Source organism: Panthera pardus, unplaced genomic scaffold (genome assembly GCF_024362965.1).
Source record: "Panthera pardus isolate Hobbes unplaced genomic scaffold, ASM2436296v1 HiC_scaffold_17, whole genome shotgun sequence".
NCBI classification, from domain to species: Eukaryota; Metazoa; Chordata; class Mammalia; order Carnivora; family Felidae; genus Panthera; species Panthera pardus.
The window spans coordinates 83,321,404-83,333,409 of record NW_026526732.1 but is presented as its reverse complement, the minus strand read 5'-3'; the positions used below and the strand labels follow the sequence as shown (position 1 = coordinate 83,333,409).

Genomic DNA, 12,006 nt, shown 5'->3' with positions numbered 1-12,006 from the left:
CATGCTTTGGATTCTATGTCTCCCTTTCTCTCTGCCCCTCCCCCTCTCAAGTTCTGTCTCTGTCTCTCTCAAAAATAAATAAATATTTTTTTTAATTTTTTAAATAAATAAAATAAAATAATTAATGTATAAACAAATTTATGTTGCAGTCTTTTACATGTCATATTTCTAACAAGGCGTTACCAGTGTTCTCTCTGAAATCTTCCTGCTAAAATAGATCTCAACCTAAGCTTTCCCCTCACTTCTCAAGCTGCTGCTTTTCTAAAATCCTCATGTATAGAGAAATTACATGAGACAAATAAGTAAAAATATGGATTAAGCAAGCTCTGTAAAACCCTATTTCTTAAGGCGCCTGTTTTACAAAGACATGTTCATCTTCCAAACAAGAAACACATCATCAGCATTAGTTTAGAATGTGTATTTTGCCACCAAGTTTCACTTCTAACAAAATAAATTTAAAAAATAACCATAGGAAAACCATTGCTAAATGAATATATTAAATACTTCACAAATTTCATTGGTAAAATCCTATAATGATTCTTGCTAAACACATGTAGAAGAGTAAATTTAACTTCCTTGGCTATCTGAAAGTATAAAGAGAATGCCTTTCTTTTGGTGGACACAGAAAAAATTGCTTCAAAATCATAATTCATGTTTTATCTCATACAGTGCCTTACTTATGGTCTTCACTAGTGATTAAAAATAAATCTGAAAAATGTCTCTATTTTTAACTATCTAGGGAAAAAAGAAAAAAGGGATCACAACATGATATTTAAATATTTTAATGTTCCAAGCCAGATTGTTATCCATGACGATCCACAAAATACCATAACTTGAATGAACAGTACCAAAGGTGGTTATAAATTGAATCTGGTACCAAAAGATGATAAAAGTTATGAGTTATAGCATTTAGGTGGGTAGATGCATACATAGGACAAGCATATATATATTCACAGTCTTTATATATAGTTCTTTCTATTTTATTCTCAAGAGGTACATCATCTCCACAATCAGGTACATGAGCATAGTTAGAATTACTTGTAACTTCTCTGTGCATAATAAAACTATGAAGACTTGCCTTGAGAAATTTTTGAGATAAAAAGTTATTAACTGCACTGTAAGTGGCTTTTCTTGATTTTATACCTATTTATACTTTGTCATGTATTCATCATCAGAAATCTAGAGCCAAAAAAGTTGATAGAACATCCACAGTGTGCATGGGGATAAAAAGCTCCAAAACCAAGCAATGCTTAGGACAACACTTTGCACCCAATTGCTTCATCAAATTGTTCTGAATTTACATACACAAACCGTGTCCCAACGTTCCTTAATTCTAACAGAGCACCAAACTGTCTAAACTAAAAAGGAATCACTCCTAAAAGGCATGGTCAGGGATTCATTGTGAAAGTAGAAGACACTGATCTGGGCTTTAAAGAGTGGACAAGGTATCTACAGGAAAATGCAGGATAGGTATTCCAAGCAGGGGGAATGAAACAGGCAGGGATGTAGCACTGAAATGCACACTGTGTATGTATTTGGAGAATGGCTCCAAATCTGAAATATCTGAAGCAGAAGGACACTTGTTGAGTAATGGGAGGTGAAACTGGAAAAGTTAAGTACATGCCAGATGATGGAAGGTTTTCAAAATACCCAGCCTAGGTGTTTGGCAGCAACCAGGAGTCCCAGAAGATAACTGAAGAATAGAGAAACAAGTAGAGCAATGTTTTAGGAAAATTAACCCTGTGGTCATTGGCAAAATGGTTTGGATGGCAAGGAGGGGTGGTAGGGGGGCCAGCATTGTTATAATCCAGACTGAGAGTAAAGGGAAGAGGTCTTAGTGTGGTAGGAGATACAATAATGGAATCTAACAACGCTTATGGTAAAGGGGAAAGGGTAGTTTGCGAAATAACATAGAAACGTGAATTTGAGTGAACAGGAGAACAGAATCCGCACGGTTCATGGAGGGTTTCATTGTTCATATACTGGAGGGAAGCACATGGTCTAACCTCAGCTATTTTTTATTCTCATGAGTAAATTTACAGCCATGAAGACAATGATTCTCAGAAATTGATTCATTCTGAAGAATAGATTTCACTCAGGGCCAAATGCTGTACTCAGTTATCTGCACAGTGTTCCATTAACTCCAAAAGAAATTACATGCCTAGAACTAATGGCAGAGTTTGGCTTTACACATACATTTGTAAGCCAACAATGTGACCCTTCCCAAGATAAAAACAAGAAAAATGTAAAGCATTTTGTTCTGACTTTTCAAAATTTTTTCAAGACGAAGATACTTCATCTCCACTAAAGCACCAGGAGCTTCATTCTCTGATACCAAGGTTACCAGAATGCATTTTGCACTATTACTTGTATACATTCATTATATATGACTAGCTTCATTTACTTCATAAACTAATCATGCAATCAGAATTATGAAGCATTGGACATACTGAAATGTATATACTATTTCATTTACCTGCATATTCAATATATGAGCTTTAATGAATTTTTCTTAACATAGGAACACTTACTGAAAGGTTGATACATTCTTAATGTCAATAAACAACCTGCTCAAAACTGGTCTTGGGTAAATTCTTTGTTTAAGTTAACAATATAGACTCAAATAATTCCCTTTCAAAATGTGCATCTGTATGTTTTATATTATCCTTAGATTTAGAACATTCATCCAAATTATCATGTTCACTTAAAGGAACAAAATTTCTTATGTAAATCTAGCCCAGTTATAGACACCACGTCTCAATAACCATATCCCAACATTCAGCCACAACTTTTGTCAGAATCAATGTGAAATTGATCACTCTAAGCATTTCTGATAAAATCACATGGCAACTCATGGAGGGGGAGACAATATACCAACAGATAAAAGGAGGATTTCCTTCGCATGATAGTAAATACACTCATGTACACACATATACAACGTTAGAAAGAGTTTTTTTCTAATAAATTCAATTTCCATTTTAGAAACCAGAATCTGTTTTATCTATACACAAGCAATTACTCAGTTTATCATTTTCCAAATCACACACACACACAAAAAAACATTCTCCTGAATGGTTTATATTCAACAACTGCAAAAGTAGTGACTTTACAGCAGCCATATTTTGTGCCTAGTCAGAAGCATTTGGGGTGACTGTAACGTAACCAGGTCAGAACCAGCACAAGGTGTACCAGTGTAATCAGAGAATCAAGCAAAGGGAAAAGCAGATAGCAGGGCGTCTTAAGTATAGCAATACAAACACCATACAGGACTCTCCTCTCATTTACCACACAAGCTGCTCAGCTAGTTTCAGTAAATGAACGTTATTTTGCTCCTAGGGAAAAGATCTCTTCCACTGTTTAGCCGTCTTAACTGTGAAAGGAGCTGTGAACTTGTCCTTTGCCATATTTCTGTTACCTGCCAAAGAATGATAACTTGGCAGAAATATTGTGATGGTTATTAAAACATTATAACAATCTTTGTGTTTAAAAAGGAATTGGCATAATTCTGAGAGAGATGGCAGTACTGATTCTTTAAAAATAATTTACAATAATTATGATAAATCCTTAAATGTGTTATCACACAGTGGAAACAGTAAGAATCAAAGGAAACTGACAACACAGAATCTGAGACAAAACACTTCTTGTAGAAGCAGAAATTTCTTAAGACAGTAAATAGCTATTTATTTTGGTCTTACCTGACGGCAGCTTGTTTAACCAAGAGTATGTCCTTTATGGAGGTAGTTTATCCTTTGAAGAACCCAGTGGCTTGTCCCACAGCCCAAGAGAGACTGGAGTCCTGGAAAACTATCCAACCCAAAAGAATACAGAGGAAAAGCTTTTCCCACTTTCTTTCCTAGGACTGGCCAATAGCTGAAGTCATGCAGGAAACTGAGTAGAGAGAAGGGGAAAGAAAGCAGCTTCTTCTCCCTGAAATCCCGATCAGCAGAAATTGGAGGCTGTTGTATATCTCCCACCCAGACTTTTGTTTAAAAGTTTTTTCAACTGTTGCTAGGTGTTGTTGGGTTCTGAGATTAGATTTCTCGTCTTCTGCTCCCTTCACAACACTGTCGGAGCAATGACTTTGTTGAGGAGCTGAGCTCGCGCGTGCTATATTTAACCAGTGTTCTCAGCAAGTCAAGCCTGTCAACAGCTGAGAAGTTTGGAGCCGGCTTTACTCAGTTCCTCGGCAGCTGGGTTATCAGTGGATATAGCTCTGCTCACCCTGTAAAAGATTTCAGGGAAACCGGCAGACCCTTTTAAGGACTTCTGCTCATTACACAGAGGTAATTATTATTTGAAGCTCTTAAATACAAATTGTGATTTGACACTTTAAATATGATGAAGAAATAGCAGCAGTTGTCTTGAGCAGAGCAATTTACCAATGTGCAGTACTTTTCTCAATTAGGCATTCTCAGATAAATGTTCTTAAATTTAAAAAGCCTTTTTAAAATGTATCACAACTGTTGGGAAATTTCACAGAAAGTGATCGTTCCAGACAGTGTTTTATACTGGTGTTTTACTTTCATAGCTAGATGACCTACCCTGTCATATCAGACTTGATCAGTTTAAATACCTGAATGTTATTAAAATAAGGTTAACATAAAGGAATGTCTGTAATACTATGTTTTTGAAAGGAATAAGGTTAAGAAGGAAAATCTTAGCATTCTCACTCAGGTCATTCATTCAAAGTAAGAAATGGAGAACCCTCCAGGAAAACCAGGGCTTGAAACACCTCTAGCTGTTGACAGACTTGCCTCATCATTAACCCTACAGTCTCCAAAACCAGAGAAGGGTCACTTCTACTCTGCACTCTCACATGAAGAATGTCTGAAGATATTTTATTCTTATATCCTAAAATAGTATTAATCTGCCAAGATTTAGACTTATTTGAAAAAAAGTGTGCTAAACTAGTTTTGGGGACTATTTATTACATATGTAAGAGGCACTGAGAGAGATCCCTTTAGCACAGGTAAAGTAGGAAGGGACACACACACACACACACACACGCCATTATTTGTTAACACACTAGAATACTGCCCTGACAGAAACCTCACTAACACCATTATAAAGGTTGGTCCCTTTCCTGATATCAGTTTATCAGTCTAATGATACTCTTTTTTTGACATGCAAACTGAAACTAGACCAAGGAGACATGTAAAGGCATGGATTTAATATTTTGAGCATTGTAAATTTGTGAGAAGTGCTCAATGTGCTTGATAACCCTAATGTCTCTCTGGGAAAGGCTACCACTTTTCACAAGAGGGGTGTGTGTGTGTGTGTGTGTGTGTGTGTCCTCCTTTTTAAAACAATTACCCTCACCTCCAAGATTCACTGACCCCCCCCCATACCTCAACCCATTAGAAAACATCTTCATTCTTCCCATCCCAGCCACCATACTAACAGTATTCATCCTTTCCTCTTAATTTACTTACTACTATTCACATATAAAATTGCATTTGTTTGGATTCTTAGTCTTTCTGGGTCTAGGCCAAGCTTGATTTTTTAAAAAGGCTTCTATTAAGATGGAAGTGTTCTTATGTGAAATTAATTGACTCTTCTAGAACACTAATGGATCTTTTAGAAACAATCTATTCACAGTTCCTAAAAAGTGGATCCTGATAGGAGGTAGAAGTATGTGACTGGGCTAGAACATGGTTCAGAATCACCACGAGAACTTTTAAAAATTACAAAGGGGTGTGGAGAGATTATTGTTTTGAAAATGTACATACCGCACACAACATAGCCCACCAGGTTGAGAACCATTTCACTGCAGAGGACTCCAAGAATGTATCATTTCACTCTTACTAAAAGTCCACATTAGGGGCACCTGGGTGGCTCAGTCAGTTAAGTGTCCAACTTCAGCTCAGGTCATGATCTCATGGTCTGTGAGTTCTGAGCCCCGTGTCAGGTTCTGTGCTGACAGCTCAGAGCCTGAAACCTGCTTCAGATTCTGTGTCTCCCTCTCTCCTCTGCCCTTCCCCTGCTCACGCTTTGTCTCTCTCAAAAATAAACATTAAAATTTTTTTTTTAAGTTCACATTATAGCAGCAGAGAACTTACAGCTCAAGCCAAGATAACTGAGAGGAAATAGCCCACTTTACCTTTATGGGTCTAGATAATTCCATCATGAGCATGAAAGCTATTTCCTCTCTAACTATCCAGACAATTAGGGTTCTCAGTGTTTTGTTTTGTTTTTTTTCTTTAGTGAAAATCTAGTCCTCCCACCATTGTTTTCTATAACACTTGGATTAGCAGTCCATTATTGCCATTAGTTTATTTTAAACAATGTGATCACAAGCAACAGCATACAGAGTATTTTATATAATTAGATACTGTTGCTACCTTCAAATTATGTTCTTTAATTATACTGGCACATGTGCTTGTTTAACTCAGTATTCCACAATAATCAGCCTCTCTTTCTCTATCTCACCCATGCACATGTGCACACATATATACACTTGGATTCTCTATCCCTCTTTATAAAGTGAAATTATTTTGAAAGCTTTCCTCAGGGAACAATTATTCAGACAAAAGAATTTCCTACATAATCCACAGAGGAAGTAGTGCCATTAAGAGCTATTAGAAATTTGTGTTTTGTATACAGTCAACAAGGAACTGATTTTTCAACACATATTGTTAATATATTACCGTTCGGCTGCACCTTTTTCCCACAGTCTTAAGTGTGAGCATTCTAAGAACATCTGATGCTTACAACTATAGCTGAATTTCCCAACTTCAAGAATGAGTCATGATAAAACTTTTTAACATGAAGAGAGGTTAATAATATCAATGAGAAAAAAGCAAATGAATTAAGAGAGTTGGCACATTATCTCTACATCAATTTCTAAAACCAAAGTTTACTGCATTGGTGCATTTAAAGAGGCACAGTGATTTTTTTTTTAAGTAAAAAATTAATCAGTTTAACATTTGCTTCAAAATGAAGTTCAGGGGTGGGGAGTTATGAGGGGAGTTTTCAAACAAACATCTCTGTTGACATTTATTGCCTGGATATAAGACTTGAATATAAGCTCCCAGGTAGTAGAAAATGTTTCTTGTTTGTTCTTTACTGACTACTCAAGCACCACAATAAGTGTTCAATAAATAGGAATGATTGAATGAGAAAATGAACATATGAAGATGAAGAAAACTTAGAGCATATTATCCAAAACTTATGGAAAATATTTCTAGGTTCTCTGGACACAGTTGGGTCATTATTACCTGCATATAAAAGCTGTAGAAAGAAATTCATAGATTGTGAATTATTTTGAATTTTGTTAAAATTTCAAGGGAAAGTTAATAGATGTCAGGATAATAATAAAAATGCTTATGTAACACTTAATATGTGCCAAGCACAGTTATAAGGGCTTAACATATATATAATAACCCATTACTTCTCACAATAACCCACTAAGTCAGGTATTATTATCCCCCATTTTACAGGCAAGAAAACTGAGGCATAGAGATATTAAGTAACCTGATCAAGGTTGCATGCAAATAAGTAGCAGAATCAGAATTTGAACCAGAGAGCTGGTTCCAAAAATTTGTGTTCCTAACTACGTAACTGCCTCCTTACATTTAGTAGTCCGAGTATCCTATTCGTGGCAATCACTGAGAGTCAAAAGATACAGGCTTTGCTATACCTGAATAAATATGCTTCTGGCCAAAAAAATATATTTAAAATTCTATAGCTCTGAGGCAGATAGAAAAAAAAAAAATGGCATAACTACATGATCAGCAGAGTAAAATGAAAGCTCATTGGAACTGAAGTCCTGTTGAATACCAGAGAAGAGAAAATTGGACTGAAAAGAAGATAATTGCTTTGAGAAAAAAAAAAAGCAAAAAATTGCTTGTCTATTTTTAAGCAAAGGATATGAGCTGTTCAGTATTCTCTCTAAAACAAACAATGCATGATGTTCTATGATGAATGAGTTCACTGCCTAATGAAATTCTAAAATTACATTCTAAGAATATAATTTTGGACTATCATTTGATAAGCAATTTTTAAATGTTTACGAGCTATGCATTCACAACCAAAACTTCTCAAAGATGTAACCAACAGTAAGAAAAAACATAAGATAATATGCGGGGATGAGGGGTGGCACCTGGGTGGCTCAGTTGGTTGAGCGTCCAACTTCGGTTCAGATCACAATCTCATGGTTCGTAAGTTCAAGCCCCACATCAGGCTCACTGCTGTCGGTGCAGAACCTACTTTGGATCCTCTGTCACTGTCTCTCCGCCCCTCCCCCACTTGCACTCTCTCAAAAATAAAAATTTTTTTTAGAAACACAATATGGGTGATGGCAGGAGGAATCCTCATACATTAACTAGCTCTTTGATATCAGAATGATATTGTTTTATTAGCCAAATTATGGAAAGAGCCTAAATGTCCATCAACTGATGAATGGATAAAGAAATTGTGGTTTATATACACAATGGAATACTACGTGGCAATGAGAAAAAATGGCCTTTTGTAGCAACGTGGATGGAACTGGAGAGTGTGATGCTAAGTGAAATAAGCCATACAGAGAAAGACAGATACCATATGGTTTCACTCTTATGTGGATCCTGAGAAACGTTACAGAAACCCATGGGGGAGGGGAAGGAAAAAAAAAAAAGAGGTTAGAGTGGGAGAGAGCCAAAGCATAAGAGACTGTTAAAAACTGAGAACAAACTGAGGGTTGATGGGGGGTGGGAGGGAGGAGAGGGTGGGTGATGGGTATTGAGGAGGGCACCTTTTGGGATGAGCACTGGGTGTTGTATGGAAACCAATTTGACAATAAATTTCATATATTAGAAAAAAAAATAAATTTCCAGCTGAGAACAAAGAAAAAAAAAAGAATGATATTGTTTTATACTTGCTATAGTCAAGTTCTACAATTTAAAAATACTTGCATTTTCTATTAATATAGATATGCTTCTATTTAGATCTTATAAAACTTTAAAAGAAATAGTGCTATTACTTTGTAATATCTACACATAGTCATAATAAAATAACTACGTTGTTCTGTTCATTTATAAAACCAATACTGTGTCACACCTACATTTATTCATAAAATATTCAATTAAATCATTTATTTTCCCAACAGCTTCAGAGAAAAGAGAGCCAAGACTAGGTTTTTAGGAAGTTAAAAGATAATTATATTTTTGCATTTACATGAGCAAAGGAAGCATTTACATGCTTGTATTAGACATTAAAATCCTCACTTCCTGTTTATGTGCTTGAAATTGGGTGAACAGAATTTAATTCTGAAAGTTATTATAGGACCATATTCTGCAGACGTTGAAAGATCGCAAGCATCCTACTTTACAACAGAGTCAGCTAACATTATCCTGAGTGTATTTCCTTCTTCCTTCCTATTCCAGAGTCATTCTTCACTCATGTTCAATGCTTTAATTCTTAGTTGTAATAGACGACTAGACAATTTTCTACAAGTCTTCAAGAAATAGACTCTGAATTGGGAAACCAATGATTGGGCAGAGAACTATGAAGAATAAAGCACCTTTTCCACAGAGCTTATGGGTTTGTATGTATACACTATATAGATAAACTACAGTTAACTCTACAAAACAGGCTGCCTTGAAAACACAGTGGTTAAGACCTCTGATTCTGGAGTCAGGCAAAACTAGTTTGAATTCAGACTCCATTACTTATTACCTGTGTGAACTTAGAAAATTAGTTTATTTCACCTAAGACTACCTCTTCTGTAAGAGTAATAAAAGAATTTAAGACTATTTATAATAGCTGAACACTAGAAACTTTCTCTGAGTGCTTTCTACAATGGAATGGGTACATTATGATATAGTCAGATAATGGCATGCTAAACAGCAAGGAGAATGAACAGTCTACAACTATATGTAACAATATGGATAAATCTCTCAAACAAAATGTCAAATGTAAGAAACCAGACCCAAAGCAATACATTATGTGAATGCATACACACCAAGTTCAAGAACAGGCAAAATAAATCTATGGTGTTAGAAGTTAGAATAGCAGTTACCCTTGGAAGGTGGGGACACAACTGGAAATGGGCACAAGTAAGGCTTCTGTGGCATTGGTAACATTCTATTTCTTGCTAGAATTTTTGTCTGTTATAATTTAATTAAAAAAATTTTTGTGTTATAATTTAATAAAAAGTATACAATTAAACATTATTTAAAATACACAATATCTAAGAGCCCTTACCTGTTGAAATATTTACAGATGAAATAATATAGTGTCTTGGATTTACATGAAAACAATCCAGTGTGAGGAAAGGAAGGGAAGTGGTCAAGAGAATAATGAAACAAGATTGCCCATAGGTTGACAGCTATTGAAGCTGGGTAATAGGTGGTCACTACACTATTCTCTCTACTTTCATACAATTTCTTCAAAATAGTGCTTACTATAAATGTTACTTATTATTTTAATTATGAATATTAATATGGCTGTCATCTTAAAATATCTATACAAACTGAATTCTTTGAATCCAATCAAGTCTTTACATGGAAATCACCCAGGTGAAGGGGCACCTGGGTGGCTCAGTTGGTTAAGAGTTCAACTCTTGATTTTAGCTCAGGCCATGATCTCACAGTTTGTGGGTTTGAGCCCCACATGGAGCTCTGCGCTGACAGCAAGGGAGCCTGCTTGGGATTCTATCTCCCTCTCTCTCTGCCCCTCCCCTGAGCACACATGCACTCTCTCTCTCTGTCTCTCTCAAAATAAATATATATATATATATATATATATATATATATATATATATATATATATTAGTGGATTAAGAAAAAAAAGTAAGAAAAAAAAGTAAGGATTAAGAAAAAAAAGAAAAAAAAGTAAGGATTAAGAAAAAAAAGTAAGTGGATTAAAAAAAAAAAGTAAAGAAAAAAAAAGTAAGTAAGGATTAAGAAAAAAAAGGAAGGACTGCCTGAAGCAAATTACTCTTAAAAACCACAGGGAGAATAGGCTTCATTCTTGCTTTTATCAGCAAAACTCATCAACATGTTATTCTATCTGATAATGAAAGAGAAAAATATCAAGAAATAAAGATGTCTGGGCAGCAAAAGCTGTGGGCCAACAGCTAACAAGCAGTTAGTAAGAGGAAATGTGATCACAAGGGTTCAACACTCAGGGTGAAAAGTTCAGGGTGAGAAATGCTCAGAAATACTTGAATTTAATATCCATTTTACAGCTGAGCAGGCCTTGTGTGCTTAATATTTGCATTCTTTACTTCTTTCATCTGAAAATGGGTCATCACTCACTTCCTGGGAGAGCTGAAACATTATAATCAGGGACAGGAAAATGAATATCTAAATAATGAAATAATGAAATAATCTAAAATTTCTGTGCCTCAAAGCTTTCCTTTTGGTCACCCATCTTCAGGACCATGAGGTAATTTAACCATATGAGGAAACGATGAAGAAAATTTTTTCAAAAGCCTAGTGTTCAGCGAGTATAAAATGAATGTAGAAATTGGAATCATTAGGTAGAGCAAAAGAATAAAAAGGTGAATGAAAATTACAAAGCAGTAATTTTTTTAAAAATAAATTGAACTCTTTAAGACAATCACAGTATCCTTATTGACTCTTTAGCCATTAAAAATAACATTACAGGGGCACCTGGGTGGCCCAGTTGGTTAAGCATCCGACTTTGGCTCAGGTCATGATCTCATGGTACATGAGTTTGAGCCCCGTATCAGGCTCTGTGCTGACAGCTGAGAGCCAGGAGCCTGCTTCAGATTCTGTGTCTCCCACTCGCTCTCTGCCCCTCTCCCACTCACACTCTGTCTCTTTCTCTCTCTCTCAAAAATAAATAAAGATTAAAAAAATGTTTTTAATAACATTACAGAATATTAAATTATTTAATGACTTGAAAGAAGCTCACTGAAAGTTAAGTGAAGAGAGTAGTCAATAAATAGCATTAATGAATTAGTATTATTTCAATGGGGATATAGAAACAGGTAAATAAATATAGATATAGGTATTTCCTCACATACTATGCATATGTATTTCTACAGAAATATATAAATAC

The 12,006-nt window shown here is 35.4% G+C and overlaps 1 protein-coding gene across 3 annotated transcripts in view; it reads right to left on the bottom strand.

The window, feature by feature from the left end:
- Positions 1–4,123, bottom strand: part of FILIP1 (filamin A interacting protein 1) — a 187,983-nt gene extending 183,860 nt beyond the window's left edge. For 2 of the 3 annotated variants that reach the window (XM_019442680.2, XM_053904716.1), the window contains exon 1: positions 3,696–4,123. The gene's annotated coding sequence lies outside the window, so the exon portion shown is untranslated. The remainder of the gene's footprint in view (positions 1–3,695) is intronic. The other variant, XM_019442682.2, reaches the window with a different exon arrangement.
- Between the last annotated feature and the right edge of the window lie 7,883 nt (positions 4,124–12,006).